Raw genomic sequence first — 18,529 nt, forward strand, 5'->3', positions numbered from 1 at the left:
CCCTCCCTCCCTCCCTCCCTCCTCCCTCCCTCTTGTTTCCTTTCCATTCCTTTTCCCTCAGCCTCCCGGGTCGACCAGCGAGCCGACTGGGCGCGCGTGTGTGGCTCGCCTGGCTGGGTTGACCAGCGAGCTGAGCAGACGCGCGCGTGCGGCGCACCGTACGTGCTGAGTGCGACGTATGTGAGTCGCTTGGAGATGACGTCACGGGCAGGGGCGACGCTGCAAACCTCGGGACCGTTTCGGCTGGGGACGGGAATCCAACCTCCACGGAGTGATCACGCTCCCTCCCGTTCGCTGCCCTACATGTCACCGCCCCTCGCGAGCTACCGAGACCGAGACCGAGACCGGGACCGAATGACAGGTAGATCCATTTTTATTATTATTATTTTTTCTTTCAGGTCAGTCACTCAAGTCTCTGCTCACAAGGCCGGGTCGACCAGCGGGCTGAGCGGGCGCGCGTGCGGCGCGACGCATGTGCTGTGAGTGGGACGGACGTGAGTCGCTCCGCGATGACGTCATGGGCAGGGACGACGCTGCGAACCTCAGGACCGTTTCGGCTGTGGACGGGAATCAAACCTCCCCGGAGTGAACACCCTCCCTCCTGTTCGCTGCTCTACATGTCACCGCCCACGCCAGCTACGGCGACCGAGACCGAGTGACAGGTAGGTCCTTTTTTTTTTTTTTTTTTTCTTTCAGGTCAGTCAGTCACTCAGTTTCAGGCAGTTTGTCCCTCGAGTCGGTCTCACTCACCACTCCGTCAGTCAGTCTGCCTGTCACTCTCAGTCACCAGTGAGACTCAGTCACTCTCAGTCGGTCACTCAGTCACTCTCAGTTAGTCTGTCTCCCCAAGTCACTGCCTCTCTCTCTCTCTCTCTCTCTCTCTCTCTCTTCACCTGCCCTTCCAAAGTCCAGCTCCAGTGGGGGTGGGTGGGGTGGGGTGGGCGGGGGTTGTGAAGCCCAAAAGGATGAGACGGAGTCGGTGCACAGAGAGACAGGACACAGAGTCAGATGGAGGTGATCTCCCGACAAAGTGCCGATGACAGCTTTATTTATACCATTTTGCACAAGGATATGAATATTTTTTTTTCTGTGGATTAATTGGTATAGACAATTGATTGATAGGTATGAGCAAGTTTTTCTTCTTCTTCTTCTTCTTCTTTCTGATCTAGTCATGGTTGGTCAAGTGTTAGACAGGTGATCATTTTTCTGTTCCTTGACAGAAACTTTTCCTAGCAACGTGGACTCTGTTGTGTTTTACGTTTCTATGCGACGCGGTTTCTAAGTGCATGGGACCACCGTAGGAGCTTGCAGTATGTAGCAGCGACTACGGAGTCTATCAGCTTAGGGTGAAATTCAGGTCACCTACTGCCACAGTGAGCTAGGATTCTTTCTTTCCCACAAAAATATTCTTACAAGTTTTAATAAATTTATAATCAATCTAAAATCATAAACTCATATCTTCATTATACACCCCTCTGCAGGGCACAGTAAGCAGCAAACTACATTTCCCCTTCCTCTGTGTGGATACCGACATCTCCCTGACATAAGACACAGGTCGCCATGACTCCACTACCGAAGGGACTAAACAAGTTCTTACATGGTGAACGATGCAAGGGCATTCATATCATAGAAACTATTTCTGTGTGTTAACTATAAACAATCAAGTCAAGTATGATGTACGATTATTCTTTTTTTTTTTTATACTTGATATGTAATTCTAATAAAATATTGACGTAGTAGGTAAATGCAAGAGATAGATAGAAGGAAGGCATGATTGAGTGCGGTAAGAGAGCAAGTGTCGATGATCAGGTTTGTGCCTATAGACTAGGTCTTAATCCAAACCAGACGAGGGCAGCAAAACATCCAAGGTTGCAGAAGGTTTCTCTCAACCCTGGGGGGTGGGGGGAGGGGGGAGGTTCTAAGCCTCCCCTCTGTTGGTCCCCATTTTCTTGCCTGCCGGCCCCCCTGCCTACGACCGTGCCTGTCTTAGGTTGTTCCTCCCTTGACGAATCTTACCCGTCTCTGGCTAGCCAGCCATCTTCCGGGGCCATACAGGGAGATGTAAAGCTGGTAAGTGAGAGAGAAGCCATATTCTTGGAAAAGGTTAGCTTTTTCCTTCTTGGCAGATGTATGCCCTGTGGCTTCCAGGCCCAGCACTTGTCTTGCAGTATCTTTACTTCTTGAAAAATTATGGGATTTGTTGATTTCACGTGTAAGGCACAAATGCTAGTCAAGGGCTGTCATGAGGGAGGGAGGGAGGGAGGGAGGAAGGAAGGAAGGAAGGAGGGAGGGAGGGAGGGAGGGAGGGAGGGAGGAAGGAAGGAAGGAAGGAAGGAAGGAAGGAAGGAAGGAAGAAAGAAAAAAAGCTAATAGAAGTAGCAGAGGGAAGGAAGAAAAGATGAGAAGATTGATGAAGTGTCAGACAGGGTTATTCAAGTCAATATTCTCTCGTAACTCTATTTCTATAAAACTCTCCATCACTAGTTTCACTAGCATGGTAACAATAAAAGGGGGGTATTCTCAGTGGAAATGGGGTGGTCAATGTTTGACTGACGGTAGGTTTCGGTACTTTATGCTGAGATCGCCATTGGGCCCCGGCGTGTTCCGTTCTTCAGGAGCACTGTCCTGAAAAGCTCCTGGGAAACTTATGTTCTCATCCTTTCCACACTGCTCGGCAGAGGTTAGTTAACCCTTAGCGAAAAGGCAGGTCAAAGCAAGGCCAAGAGTATAATAAAAAAAAAGCGAAATCAAGGTGGGTAATAGGGGGAGCCGGCTGCAAAGGCCCCTGCTTCGTGGGGGTCTTCTTCCAGCCTGAGTTTTGCTACACAGCTTGAATGGCATGGCTCCCTCAGCCACCCCTTTCTCCAACTTGCTCTCTTTCAATAAAACATAATAAACCTTTCAGGTTGCCTCTCCTCCCTGAGGCCGTCCACACTTCTTCACTCTTTAGGTAACTATCAATAAAACTTGTACTGTGCTTCATGACTGTGTCTCTGCCCTTCGATTCTTGTTGGCGGCGGGGAGGGACCAAAACCGAGCGCAATACACAACGCTTCCCCCTGACAGTTTCACCTACTGCACAGGGAGAGAGACCTCCCCAGATGTGGCTGCCCAAACAACACCGTGAACGTGTGGGATGACACCAAGGACTTCCCGCGGGGAGCGGTGGCGGTGGGGGCCGGGAGCCCCATCGATCTGGAAGATGATGGACGATGAAAACCCGGTCCTAGAACAGCGTTGCTTTAGGAGTGAGTGTGATCTCTGGGCCCACAAGCCAGGGTGGAGGAGCCACCCCCTGCCAGGCCTCCCTCGGCCCTGATCACTCCCTCTGAGCCTGGGTACGGCCTAGGAATGCGAACCGGCGACGAGATCTGCAAAGCGCGTCCGGCCCCTCCCTTCCCCAACCCCTTTGACTCGGATGGTCACACACACACACACACCAACCGCCCTCAGCACCCCCACAGCCCCACCCCGACCCTTCCAGGGAAGACATCTTGTATGGCGTCAGCCTCCACGCCCAGGATTCTCAAAGGGTTCACGGGGTTGCCTGGGTTACGAAAGGGAGGCTGAGTTCGGTCTCCGCTTTCAGGGGCGTATCTCAAGAGATCCCGCCCTTATCCCCCATCCCCCACCCCCACCCCCCGCCATTTGCATGCTGCAGCCTGTGGGTGGGGGAGTTGAAGAGAGACATTCAATGGAGAGAAGCCCCGAGGGGGAAGTCAAATGCTCCCATTGAATTGGACCGGGGGGAAGTTTCTGCATTTGAAAGGAGCGATTGAAGGAAGCCCGCTGAAGTCGATCGTCCCTGACCCTCCCCTCCCCCACTCCCGAGTGAGCCCGGCTGACTCGGTGGGAACCGAAAGCTGGGGGTTTCGTGCCGAGGGGGGGGGGGTGAACTAAACTCCTGGTCCCCGGGGAAATTGCACAGGGGAAAAGCCGAGTTGGTATCTCAGACGGAGCGGGGTCAAGGGGATGAGATGCTTGTGGACGACACAGGGAGGGCTGTTCGGTGACCTCCCGCCTTCCCCTTCCTCTGAATGAGAAGAGGGCAGAGGGGAACGGGTGGGGGTGGGGGTGGGGGCGGGACCCGGATGTGACCGTCAGCCTGCCCGGGGACTGAGGCTGGGGGGCGGCGGTGGCGGCGGCGGCCCCGCCCTGCCGCCCCTGGCCGCTCGATCCGTTCGTTCTGGGACCTGCGGGCAAGGGCAAGAAAAACACATGCCCGACAGCGGGGTCGCTTTGGCTAGGCGGACTCACCCCAGCAGCGCGGCTTCATGCCTCACGTCATGGTCGCTCCCACTCCCCCAGCCCACCCCAGCCCCGACTCTAGCCAGGGAGACAGACAGTCAGGAATTTTCTGGTTGAGCCTGGGTCGGTCAGAGACATAGGTCATGGATGCCTCCCCACCCACAAGAAGGTGGAACCACCCACCTGGGAGATGGAGGAGGAGACTTTCGTCCCCACGTGGAGGTGACCCCATCCAAAATCATAATAAAAATAACAACCGTTTTCTTTGGAAGACTTCCTTCCTTCCTTCCTTCCTTCCTTCCTTGCCCTGCCTTGAGAAAAACCCTCCCTTTCTGTCGTCTCTCTTCTCTCTCTCGTCACTAGGTGGCGTGCTTGCCTGATTCAGAGATCACTTCCTCAAGCCGAGGGGATCTGCTGGCCAGGGACCTTGGCCCAAGTGTGTTTTCGAACAGAACAGTTGATGTTCTAGGGTACCCTTGGTGGGGATGAGCAAAGCCAAACTCCCCTCCTCGCTGACAAGTCCTCAGAACTCTCAGGAGAGCGACCGAGAGGACGGATCTCGGAGACGGAAAGGCTTCTTGAGCCCTGACAGATGCTAGCCAGCCGGGAGGAGGACTGGACTTGAGGCCTGGGATGGGGACGAGAATGGTCTGCTTCGCCAGCAGGCAGGCCCGGTTCACGGGAACGCTATGTCCACCCGCCTCAAGAAACGGGGCGTGGTTAGGAGGGTGCGGGGCCGGGGACACCCGCCTCCAGGGGGGAAAAAAAAAAAAAAAAAAAAAAAGTCGTTTCCCTTCCCCTGGGACGATGGCTGGCTCCAGCGGGGCGAGCCCGGGAACGGGTGGTTGGTTGGTCAGTCCGTCCATAGACAAGGCTGGTAGACGACTCGTGGGGGATGGCCAGACGCTGGTCCCACACAAGGTGTGTGGGCGGGGGGTGCAGTGGTTCTGGGGTCCGTCTGGACAGTGGCCGCAACGACTGCATGTCAGAAATGTGGAGCTGGCCACCGAGCGACCTGGCCCCTGGCCGGCCTAGCCGGTGGCCAGCGGCATCCTCTCCCTGTCCCCCCGGCCCCCGTTCCGCAGCCCTCTGTCCTGTGGCTTGATTTGGGCTGGCTGTCTCACCCCTTCCTAACCAGCCCCCCACTCCCCCTTTTCGTCACGATCTTTTGTAGAGCTGTAACGTGTGTTTTATGTTTCTATTTTACCTAGGCCCTTTTATGGTCAGGGCATCGTCCGTCCCCTGTTGCTAGGAAAGCTCATTCCCAAGGAGGTCATGCCCCTCGGAGGAGGGCGATTGAAACATGACTTCGGATGAGATGAGATATTCCCGGCCCGTGACAAGTCCAGGGCAGCAACAAGACAAGACGGAAGGAAGGAAGAGGGGAAGAGGAAGGGGGTGGGGGCTGAGGGGAGCGGGGAGGGAGAGCCAGAGAGAGACAGAGACAGAGGGAGAGGGAGAGGGGGAGAGAGGGAGAGAGAGAAGAGGATGAACTATACTATCTATCCGTCAACTGTCCTCATCAGGGATCCTCAATTTCCTTTCCTTAAGGAAGAGCATCTTTTTCAGGGAAAGGCCTAGATGGCTCATTCGCTCTGTCCAGCAGGCAAGCATTGTGCTGTCTGTGGTTTCGTTCCCAGGCTGACATCATGGCGAGGAACAACGGGTACGAAGGTTCCAGGAAATAACACCAAGCACCCGTGACGGTAGAGCAACACAGACCGTCGGTAAGACGGTTTTCATCCACGAGCCCCGTGACCCCGACCGTCATTCTGCCGTCTCCCCTAAGTCGGGGTTGGATCCCTCAGGGCCCTTATTGGTATAAGAGCGACAGCCCGATGAAACCCAACCGTTTTAGGCATTTCAGGAGGGTGCCTGGGCTTGAGATTTCCGGGACCCCACGCCTCATGTGCAGTGCTCAGAAGGATGACGACAGGAGAGGAAATCTAAGGGATACGAAGGAGGGTGGTTGTGAATCTCTCAGGACACACAGGCCTGGTCCGGACCCTTAGGTGGAAGCGGTCCGCTCTGCGATGGCAGCGGCGGCTGCTTCCCTTCCTAGTCATGCGGAATCGGAGATGGCAGATCGGGAGTGCCGGACGGACGGGTCACTAGGTGGATTAGCCTTCCCCCTGACCCCACCCCCACCCCCACTTTGTAATATTTCATTTCATTTTATTTTATATTTTATTTTGGGGGGTGGGGGTGGGGGGTTTAAAGGTTAGTTAACACGGATCCAGGCGTCGACTCCCTGGGCTCTGGCTCCACGGGGCATCACAGGAAGTACTTGGACATATGTCAACGTGTGAGGTTGGAAAGAACTTCTGTGGGTGGGGGTGAGCTGAGCCGTCTCTTTGGGCAGCACACAAACTGTCCGGGTTGGATTGGGTTTCCCACGGCCCTGACCGACTGTGGATGTCTGCAACCACCCACCCACCCACCCACCCACCAAGGAGCCCGTCTTCATGTCTCTCTGAGTCGGGACCAGGCTGCTTCTGTGTCGCAGAGACATCAGGATGTCGAGCGTCTGACAGCCAGGGGGTTCGGATCGGGTTTGGTGTGCTGGTAGGAGAGAGGCATGCACTGGATCCACCTGGGCCACCAGCTTTATGGATTCGGTGGCTGCTGCCACCTTGGTGGGCCAGTCAGCTAGGGCATGTCCCCAAAGCCCAGGTTTCGTTCCTTCCACGGGAGCCTCCGTTTGGATGACAGCCGTATCGTGGGGTAACAGAATCATCATCGTCAGGGATCCGATGAGACTAGAACGTTCCCGATTTCTAGGAGTTCCACATCATTTCCAAAGCAGTGATGGACCCCTACCTACAAACAGAGCACACAGAAAGCTTTGTAGGCCTATCTTGTCGGACAGTGTTTCCCGTGGAAACTTCACACAATCAAAACCAGTTTAGCCACTTAGAATTGGACTGGAGTAAGTTTGTCTGAAGTATCAACACAGGTTTCTGGTTTCTTCCCTCCCTCCGCCTCCCCCTCGCCCTCTCCTCTCCTCTCCTCTCCTCTCCTCTCCTCTCCTCTCCTCTCCCTCCCTCCCCCTCTCCTCTCCAGCTCCCTCTCCCTCTCTTTCTCACTCGCACTTACTTACACACTCCGTAGACTAGGATAACTGTGGTTAGGGTCCGGAGTCGACCACCACCTCTTCAAATAGACAGAAGATAATGCAAGTCACACAGCGAGGTTTATTTCCAGCTAGCTGGGGTCCAAGTGTCTGCCCGACGCAGCGGGTTTCCACAAGGACCCAGAGCACTCAAAGCCAGGGGTTTCTATGGCATTTTCGAAAAGCACTGACTCACAGTAACTTTCCATAAATTTTGGCTTGTGCTACATCCTGGGGGTTAAGCAAAAGCAAGATAAGACCACTCCTCAAATGTTAGGGTGGTTCAGCAAGATAAGCTGACCAGAGTCGCAACCGCCCGCAACCCGGTGTCCATGATTAACTTGTTCTTCAACACCTGTTTATCAAGCCTTACCCAGTTCCTCCTTTCCTGAGTCCTGCACTCAGAAAACGGCTCTTTGGCCCTTAAGATGGCCATTCTCATGCTAATTCATTCCTACACTGTGAAAAAAGATGCTTGGCTGTCTGTGTGCCCAGAGGGACAATGAAAGTCTTCACAGGCAAAATACGGGAGGGGACCCGGTTGCTGGCAAAACTCAGCTCTTTTACTAGGAAGCACACTCCATTTTCTTAACGAATGAAAGACCCAATGAAGGCAACACCCAGCACAGGAAAATCGTTTGAAAAGTCGATGCCTTTAAAGGCAATGCACACACATCACACACAACACACACAACACACACAACACACACACAACACACACAACACACACACACACACACAACACACACACACACACACACACACACACACACACACACACACACACACACACACACACACACACACAGCCCTTTCACAGTCTCTCACATAGGAAGAGCAGACCAATAGTCCCAGGACACTTTGTCTTCCTGACACAGAGAAAACTAGATTTTATTCTTGTGCCAGCTTACTTCTGCTATTAAAAATCATCTTAAAGAAACTCATTTAGATCGTAGCTGGCCTGATCACACACGTCGATTCTTTTCCCAAGGTTCCTTTTCACAGCCCTTCTGCAACTTTCTTCTTTATGTTCAGCTTTCGTCCAAAGATTTCCTTTTTTCAGGAACCAGCCTCTCACACTTTTAGGACACCATTTCTTTTCCTCTCTCAATTCCTCTCTTCCTTCCCTCTTTCCTTTCTGCCACCAGCCCCTCCCTCTCCCTCCAACCCCCTTCCTCCTCCCCTCCCCCCCCCAGTGAAAATGCATTTCTGTGTCTCATACCTTCTTTGACTGAAAGCATAAAGCATACGTCCCACTTTTCCTGCATACAGAGATGTTTCCTGTATTTATTATTGCCAGTGGCTTTTGTGACACTTAGAAGGATTCTTAGCTTGCCGAGACATCACTTCCTGTTTTTTTTTTCCCCCTTAATCTATAAAATTTTGGTTTCTGTTGTTAAGTAGCAAGCATATCAAAAATGTGTGGAGAACGACCACCACTCAGCTTTCATAAACCCACTTTTCTCATATGGAATATGTTTTCAGGAAGAAGTAACACGTGGCAGAGGCGATGGAGGCCTCCCGTGCATCACTTGAGCCCATTTGCCTCCTGTTTCTGCGGAGGTAAACATGAGCCAGATTGGGGTGTTCACCCTTCCCGTGTGTGTTCTTAGGCTTTTAGTATATGTGTCACAGCAGTCTTGCTTGGCATGTTCTGAAACGACGAAACCTTCTCACAGGGCACATCGCTTGGCCATTTCTTAACTCATCATGGTTCCTGAGGGGAAGCCAAAGTAGTACACGTACCTTGTACTCATTCGTGTCGGCAACCAAAGATGACAAACAAACCTCTTGCACGGTCCATTTGCTAATGGGCACTGGTTCCAGGGTTCCACAGTTAAAACAGCAGTACTGCAGTGAACTTTCTGGACACGTCTCCGTGAGGAGAGTTGGCATGGCGAGAATGACCGTCGCCTACGATGCCCACAGAATGGGTGAGTGCATTGGCATCTCCAAATAAACTAGGTGTTGCGGACCACTCTCCGAGGTGATCGCAGAAGTCTCCCTGCCGCCAGCAGAGACGAGAGAGCCCACGGCTCCAAACTCAGCAACGTGGTAAGCATCGGGGTTCGGTTAGATTTTCACATACGTCCGCCCATCGAATGGCAGTGCCACGGTATCTCAAGGTTGTTTCCGTGTACAGTTCTCGGGTGACTGGTGAGAGGAAGTAGCTCGTCAGGGGGAAAAGGACTATTCCGGGATGCTCGCCTGTGAATCACCCTTCCCGGATTCTTGCACCATCGTCTGGATTTCCAGCGAGCCCTCCGTCAGTGACACGGCACGCAATCAGAAGTTTGGATTCTAGCATGAACGCATGTTTCGACCTCTGCTGTGTGTGCTTCTTGTCTGCTCTGGTATCCACGAGTCTTTCCTTTGCTTTGGTTTTCATGGACAGATCTTGGATCCATCCTTCCTGACAGGAAGTGTCTGCATAAATGGACAGCAGCCTGTGTGCTGTGCCATTGAGTCGCGGGTTATTTTCACATTTCAAAAGCGTTTCCCCCCCACCCCCATGGAGGTTTGACGTCGATCTTGTGTGGCTATCCTGGATACCTATCAGCTACATGACGGATATTTATGTGCCTCGTTTCTCCAAGTTTCAGAGGTAGCAATTTTGCCTCCTCTCATTTCTGAATCTTAGACCGTTAGCATCATCAACTCCTCTGAAGCGTATCTGATATTTGTATTTGTTTGAATAGAAGAATCTTAATCTATAGAATAGGTTCCAGAGAAGTTATTACAGATGCATACCGTCTGTGTGATCCTGGTGCGAGCATATTACATCTTATTCCAGAACACAGTGCAGTGTATCAGACTTCCAATATTTGGATGTGCACTTTGAACCCCCGCCCCCACCCCCACCCCCACCACCCCCACACACATGTGAGATACACTTTTCACGGATGTCAATACAGTGCACGGGGTGGCTGGTGGGTGGGCACAAAAAACAAAAACAAAAAAGGACTCCCTGAAGTATATACTTTGGCCAAAATACTGGGACTCTTTCAACGTGAAAAGCAAAGCAGAAATATGGACTTTTAAAGACCCTACCTGTCTGGTATGTGCAGTGTAAATCAACGAGACGAATACCCGGGTCAGTAAAATGTTCACAAGGAAAGATTTCCTATGAACTCTCAGTAAGCTTGTCCACATCTAGCCCTCACGTATGTAGGCCGTTTGGGCAGCCGTGCGAAAACTGCCTCTTAAAGGATCAAGCATCAGAATCAGAGAGGAAGAGTTTGCAGTAGACTCACTGGCACCCGGATAGTTTAATGCACCTACATGTACATTTTACATCAGAGTCAAAATTGGAGTTCTGGTAATCCCGTGGAGACATCTTGCTGAAATGCCACGAAAATGGTTGCCGCGTTCCAAGGACCTAAACGACAACACCAAAGGAAAAAAAAAAAAAAAAAAAAAAAGTCAATGCAGAGTTCAGTTCACTCCAAATATGTTTTCAGTCGCTAGTCTGGACCAGGCATTAGAGCTAAGGAAATGGTTCTCCTTCCTATGGAGTTTACGATCTAGTGAAAAAAAACTGCAAGTGACGGAAGGAACTGTTTGTCTCTTTCTCTTGGTGCCTGCCTCTGCCTCTTACACGTTAGCACGTTGACTCTGTAAACCATTTCTGGTGAGGAAAATCAGCTTCCACCTCTCATCGGGAGAGTCATCTACTTTCATGCGTGAGGTTGACGTGCTGTGCTGTCACCGTGGACGGGACACACGGGACTTGCAGCAGCAGCAGCAGCAGCAGCAGCAGCAGCAGCAGCAGCAGCAGCCCAGAGTTCCAGACTGGGAAAGGATAGGAACACTCGGGTCTACTTTCAGTCTCCTGGACTTTCATTTCTCTGGCTCTGGGTGAACCAGTTTCCAGCGAGGCATCCAACGGAACTAGGGGAACTGTTGACTACCTGGCATCCTCTAAGAGTGCCACTTCTGGGCGGGTACACAAAAACTAGCCAAACTCCCAAAAGGCGTAAAGGAGGAGCACACTGGTAAGGTCCCACGAGATCCAGAGCTCCGAGGCGACTCTTGCTCAGTGGGAAGGCAAGAGGGGAATCGAGGCAAGGTGCAGGCCACGCTGGTAAGGAGTGCTCAAGTCCAGTGGGCCTGGCAGAGGAGGTGATGACCAATCGTTCTAAAACTTCCAGAAAATTCTAATAAAAGATGTTATGTTAAGCACGAAGGCTGATTTAAGTGGAACCGAAATGGACGTGTCCTTGCTACAATCAGCTGCCTAAGTTTACCGGCAGGCATTGAAGTGGATGGTATCTGCTAAATCTTTCCAGGCTCCAGGGCGAAGCGAGGGGACGCCCTCCCACAGAGAAAAGGCCGACCGACCGACCGACCGACCGACGGACCGACCGACCGACCGGACCGACCGACCGACCGGGTGTGTCGCACGGCTGTCTTTCTCTCTCCCAGGTGGGAGCTTCCTCTTCAAGTTAAAGCCAGACACACACGCCTCTGGCTTGCCTTTCTAAAGAACTGGGAGGGATGTCGGTCCCCAGAGCCTGAAAAGGAAGAAGTGTCTTCTCTTCTGCCCACAAGCCTGACCTCAATACAAACTCTCGAACGGAGAGGCTTGGCCCCCAAGAGAAGTAGACAGTCTGATAAGGTGATGCAGCCAAATCTATTTTAATGCAAGGAAAGAAAATAGTCAAAAGTCCTGTGAACTACTACAATAGGGGACTCGTTCTCTAAATCTTTTTGGTGAAAACCTAGTCTACTTATCGAGCTCATTATCTTCAAAATTTTGGAGGTTCTCTTTTGTTTTTAAACTAGACTCCCCAAAACGGAAGAAATCTGTCTTCCGCAGCACGGCCTGGCTTTCAGTGACTGGTGCTAGAATGGTACTTGCATTTTATTTCCAGCCCCCTGGACACACACAGTCCCTATCATTTCAGAGCCTTCATTCAGCCCTGTTAGTCTGGGGCCGTCGAAACCTTTACCCAGTTATGTCAACTGCTCACCTTCAGAGTGTATTCTTGAGAACTGAGACACTTTGGGTCAAATGAGCTAAAAGGAAGCAAGGCAATTGGATATATTAGTAACTCAAATCTTTGTGTCGGTTTATCTGTCTGTCTGTGTATATGTTCTCTCATGAAAAGTATTGCTAGCTGTAGTACATTACATCTCAATCTGTATGTTGGTGTGTGTGTCTAAGTGGGTCAATGAGAAATCTATTTCTACCTCCGGATGGTACTAATAAAATGGATTTACAGACAAGCGCTTGTGAAAATTGGGCGTTCTAAAACTTCCAGAAAATTCCAATAAAAGATGTGAAGCGTGAATGCTAATTTAAGTGGAACCGAAAGGGACGTGTCCTTGGGATTTTCAGCTGCCTACGTTCACCTGCAGTCATTTAGGTGGATGTTATCTGCTAAATCTTCCCAGAATAAAATGCTTAGAGGCTTGACTCTGTCTCACATTCAGTCAAGGTTTGGCATAGTGAAGAATGAGTCGGCTAAGTGTGTAGCAAGCGAACAGCTCAATACTAATTGTGTGTCGCAGTGTGTAATCCCACCGACAGCCTGCCTGAGAATTTTTGTCGTCACCTAAAATCTTAAAGTTTTGCTCAGTTCAGACATATTCTGTGCTTAGTGGGACTGTGCCTTAAAGCACACGATTCCAGAAATTAGTCAAGGTGCTCATAAATTTGTCCATCTAAAGAAGGCTAGTGTGACGGCTTACAATAGCCTACTTCTCAGTGTTCACTGAAAATTGCAAGTTCCTAACGATTTTGAATTTTAACTAAAAGTATTTGAAGTCATGAGGAAAACATTTGTGCATGCTAAAAAAAAAAAAAACAACGGGTCTTTGGATAAAAGGAAGTAACTTTGTTCTAAAGTACAGCTGTTTCTTTAAAGAGGGAGAACACGGATGTGTAAGGAAAGTTGTGGAAAGCTTGTGGAAAAACGGATATGGTCATGCTCTGTGAAATAAAAGCAAATGAGTCTCGATATCAAGGACACGGCAAAATTCGAATTTTGTTTTCGGCGAACAAGACAATGTTTTCTCAAACGGTTAGTCTGCTGCTCTTCGTGTTGAAAGATTGCAAAAGGTTTTCTAATGGTTTTATCAAAGCAGTTTCTCATGCTTCAAGTCTCAAGGAGTCGTCTGAGTATTGAAGAAAATGAGATCCCCCCGGTAAAAGGACTAAAAGCTAAACGTTGCTCACGACTGTGGAACCTTCTGTATTTGCCTTTGAGGTATTTTGTGGTCATGCTGGTTAAGTGGATAAGTATTGCTTCTTGGCAACGTATCATCTTATTGAGGCAAGTGCCGAAGAAACTTCCTTCTGACGGCGTCCCAGAATCAAGTTCAAAAAGGTGCTTATACCTCTACTTAACTCTGATATTTTCCCGAGGGCCCCTGGAACCTGTCAGAGGAATTTTTTCTCCTCGTCGGGGAAAATATTTGGCTAATTTGGCCTATTTATCTGACTGACACACACACACACACACACACACACACACACGCACGCACGCACGCACGCACGCACACATTTATTTATTTGTTTATTTATTTACCTGGAGAGCACTGCCAAAGGGAATGATGCTAAACTTTGTGACTGAATGTTCTGTGTCACAAAAATAATCCAAATTTCCTCATGTCCACTGTCTTAGGGTAAGCTCTCTCATCAGATCTTTAACCGTTGTCATTTGTCAGTCTTTTGTCATTTCTAGTCACTGTTTTATTACTCCTAAGCTAGTCAAGAGCTAGATTTCAGCAGAACAGGTATTAGTTACCTAGGACGACTACGTAAACTAAGGAAGATGATTTTGTGGCTTTTTGTTTCGAGTGTTGCCCATAAGCTGCCAACAGTTTAGTAAATGACTGCCTGTATAAGCAGAACTGAAACTTTATCTTTCTACCTGATCCCTCCAGAATTTAAAAACTCTCCGTGGCTATTTTGATACTTCCTGGCAGTCTGTTTATTTGCATGAGTTCAATAGGAATCTGCTTTCCCTGTAAGAGGACCCATTAAAAACACTGGTGATATTCGCAAGGCTTTGACTGGAATGGGATACCTGAGAGGCACGTGTGTAAACTCAGATAGGAACGGACAGCTTTAAGGAACTAAGGTAGACCTGACAAAAGCCAACAAAGCCCCTTGGAAGAACAGGCCTGGTACCTTGCTTATAGGGTTCCCAGCAGCCTGACGAGGTGACTGAGGAAGGTCACCTCCTGGCAGGTACGGGAACCTCAGGATGTCTCGGGGACCTGGAGAAGGGAGGAATTCACCCAAATCTACAGGTACTGCAGGCAAAACCCGATGGCGAGTCTGGCTTGGCTATCTGGCCTCACGGGGCCTTTGAAAGTTCCATCTGAAATTCCTTGTGAAAAGTGCCAGCAAAGCCCATTTAAAAAAGCCTACGTAATCGATTGCTCTTCTGGATGCGTTTATGCAAATAATCGAGCCAAAGATTAGTTATTTTCTAGGGGAGAGTAGTATCGTTTCAATCACGCGGCCTTTATCTGTACTACATCCTAGTACTAGTCATGGGGACATAAACTGAATTCAGAATTCTAGTTTCCCCAGAAAATATCTGGCTACGATTCTCCAGATGTGTTAGTTGTTGTTCTTCTCCCCCCATCATTTCTATTAAAGTTTCGCTCTTTCCGGTTCCCATATTCCACCACGCATTCTTCATCTCATCACGTTGGTCCTTCCGGAATGGAAGATCCAACTGCAGATGTTGCTATTTAACCTCATAACGCCATTGGTTCTACCTTGCCTAGAGGCCATAAAACTGCAAATAGTCATAGAAATGGAACCCGGAATAGAAGTGCCCGTCTTCCGAGGGCCTCCTCAACTGACCGCTGATGGAGACCTGACTGCGCCCTTTAGTGCACCCCTTCTCAGCATGAAGCAGCCAGAGCGGTCGTCGTCGCCCCCCTTTCCCTAGCAGCAGCTAGGGTCTCTATCTGTAGAGGGGGGAATGAGACAGGGACCCGTGGGCTTAGACACAGTAGGGTGAGGGCCTCCGGAGAAAGCAAGGCAAGACATTCACGGTCGAAGCCATGTCACAATCCATGTCAAGTCCCTATCGAAACTCTGTGTTCAGCGGTATGCAGAGTCGAGGTCACACTAATTCTCTAGGGTCGAGACACTAGACTAGGAATGTAGACATCTTCAGTGAGATCAGTTCCAGGTCAGAAGGCCAGGAGCGACTCGGCCTTGAATGTTTTGAGCGTTCGGCAAAGGCATCTCAGCATAACCCGTGACTTCACTGTCAACAGCCCTGGCAGACAGACAGCAACCCAGCCGGCCCATCTTGAGGGCAGGGCAGCACAGGGCAGGTGGTGCAAGTCCACACCCTAAGCCCTCAATTCTCAAAAATCCTCCACTGCCTCTAAATCCCCTAGACAACACACCACCGCAGGCTCTCTTGTTCCCTCCTGGGGTGAGCCAAGAGCCCCTTCCGCCCAACCCCCCCCCCACCTCTCTCACTTTATTTCTAAACAAAGAAAGCCTCTCCCTGGCTCTCCTACCTTGGGTGTCTGTGAAACTCATTCTTGGACTTCACAAACAAGAACCCTGGCATCGTCAACTCAAAGAATCGGGTGGCCACTGGAAAGGCTTCCTAGCTTTCTCCACCTACGTTATCCTCCATGGGGTTCTTTCCCTCTGGGTACCTAGTTTCTCACTGTCCTTCAGGGTCAAGAAGACCCTTCACCAGAAAACTCCTAGGGGGTGCTGAATATCACCTTCCGATCTTGTCAAGTTGTGACTCCGAAACTACTCAGTCTTCTTTCTTTGAAAATATCTTGTCGGTTTCCAGCCAGGACAGAGGTGAAATATCTTTGGCACTATTGAAAAACACCCCATTGGGTGTAAGGAGTGGAACTCCCCAAAGAGGGTGCAGAGGACATGACCTTCCTAGGCTCCAGAGCCACTGGCAGAGACAGCAGCAGGGAAGAATGGACGCCCCACCCACCCTGCCATAGGTGCCAGGTAGGCAGAAAGCCAAGCCCAGGTGTAGGATGTTCTGAGAAACAATGAAAGAAAGAAAGAAGGGAGGGAGAGAGACAGAGACAGAGAAAGAAAGGAAGGAAGGAAGAAAGAAAGGAAGAAAGAAAGAAAGAGAAAGAAAGAAATGGTAAGAAGGCAGTGGCTATTCCTGGGAGACCAAGGCTCCTCCTTAACAAATATGTCTGGATTTGGAAAGGAAGAGACAGTGTTACTTCCCTGCCTTGCTTGGACCCTACAGACACAGATTCGGAAGAGCTGCTTCCGGCAAAGATGTGGGCTTCTGCCAGTCCTCCCAGGATGCTCTCTCTATCTACCGGCTCTGGTCCCTACCAGATTTCCCCTTGGTGGCCGTGGAAAGGAATAAAGTAGCAGTTGGAGTTACATTCAGCATTACAGTCCTTCCTTTCTCCCCCACACTGACTTCACATCTCCCCACCCCCATATTTTCTCCCCTCATACATATCCTCTCAAGGCTTATTTGTCATTCGCTTTTTGTAACGACGCTTTCTTCGAGGCTATGCTGGGATCTGGAAGACTTTGCTTAGATTCTAGTTGGAATGCTCCTCCTAGTGGCCAAAGTTCTTCTAGGTCGTCATTACCCTGAGGGCTGGCAGTGATTTTTCGGAGCCCTCGCTTTCAACCCGTGGGATTTTCTAACATATTTTGGTTCAGCTGTGTCTGGCCACCAATGGTGCTGTCACTCACTTTTCTGTCCCATCGGTCACAGGGTTTCCAACAGGATGGTTATGAAGCTAACTCCTCAGGACGTAAAATGAGCTGAGTATGGTTTGGCTAGATAGTCACAGCCTCCAGACCCATGGTTTCTGGTGACGGAAGGTGGCGCGCCTGCTTAACTTTTTCAAGTTTCAAGGATTCTCCTCCCTGCTGCCCACTGACAAATCCAAAACTCTCTGGGGACCGACAGGGAGAGGGAGGAAGGGAGGGAGAGAGAGAGAGAGAGAGAGAGAGAGAGAGAGAGAGAGAGAGAGAGAGAGAGAGAGAGAGAGGAGAGATGTGGAGATGGATGTCAGAAGACATCAAAGGGCTTCGTGAGCCCTGACCGATGCGAGCCAGAAGGAGGGGACTGGACTGAGGCCTGGGACAGGGACAGGAGGAGTCTGCTTCACCAGCAGCAGCCGGGCCCGGTGAACGGGATCCCTGTGTCCGCCCGCCTCAAGAAACAGGGCATGTTTAGGAGGGTGCGGGGCCCGAAGGGGAGTTTGTGGGTTGGGGGGCCGGCCCACCCCCCCAACTCCCACCCCCCAAAAGCGTGTCCCAGGTGTTCCGGTTGCACACTGCACTTGCACGGGGGAAGCGTGGGGACCCGTTTCCAGGTGGTGTGTGTGTGTGTGTGATGTGTGAGGTCAAGGGGCTTTGGTGAAGATTGTCCCGCAGGTTGGTTTTGCTCGCTCGCTGGCTGGCTGGCTCGACCCCCGCCCCTGGCGTCTTTTTCCAGGAGGGCGTGGATGTCTGACCGCCCCGATCCCCTTGGGCAGGGAGGCAGTCGGTCAGGGCTTTCCTCCCTTGAGTGGCCTTGGCACACCTTTGCGGGTAGGGCGGGGGCGTTGTGTATTTTCCTCGGTCGGCTCTTGCCTCTGCCGCCACAAAGAATGGAAGGGCAGAGACACGGTAATGAAGCAGCAGACCAAACGTTTTATTGTAAGTGACTGAAAGAGAGGAAAAGTGCAGGCCACCTCAGGGAGGAGGGGCGCCCTCGCCCCGAGAGGTTTCCGTTTTATTGGAAGAGAGCAAGTGTACACTTGGAGAGAGGGGAGTGTGAGATAAAGTTTGAAGGCATGAGCTTAGAAAGTGCAGGCGACCTCAGAGAGAGGAGCGCACCTACGGTTTCAGAGTCGGGTTTTTGGTTTTTATTTCATAGGCTAGGCAGTGGACGATGATCAGGAATGCTGCGCGACCCCGGGCCGGTTGCGGACCGGCCAAAGTGCCCCCAGAATATTCATCTTTGTTCAGACATTAAGTTTCTTCCTCCCTCCCTCCCTCCTCCTCCTCCAGAAAATATACTTCGTTGATCCCTCTCCTGGGTAATCAGCTTCTGTGTGGAAACATATCAGTCAAGATGGTCTGCCTTGCCTCCAGTGGGGGCTGAGGCGCCATCGGTTTGATTAAAATGCAATCTTAGCTTTAAGACAGAATTCTTCCTGAAGAGGCTGGGCCTTTGGGCAGGTGCT

The 18,529-nt window shown here is 50.8% G+C and overlaps 1 long non-coding RNA gene across 1 annotated transcript in view; it reads left to right on the forward strand.

The window, feature by feature from the left end:
- LOC130681452 (uncharacterized) overlaps nucleotides 1-1,611 on the forward strand; it is a 1,836-nt gene extending 225 nt beyond the window's left edge. Inside the window, exons 2-3 of the long non-coding RNA XR_008994613.1 lie at nucleotides 399-662; nucleotides 1,482-1,611. This is a non-coding gene — a long non-coding RNA (uncharacterized LOC130681452). The remainder of the gene's footprint in view (nucleotides 1-398; nucleotides 663-1,481) is intronic.
- The last annotated feature ends 16,918 nt before the right edge of the window (nucleotides 1,612-18,529 follow it).

Source organism: Manis pentadactyla, chromosome 18 (assembly GCF_030020395.1).
Source record: "Manis pentadactyla isolate mManPen7 chromosome 18, mManPen7.hap1, whole genome shotgun sequence".
Taxonomy (NCBI): Eukaryota; Metazoa; Chordata; class Mammalia; order Pholidota; family Manidae; genus Manis; species Manis pentadactyla.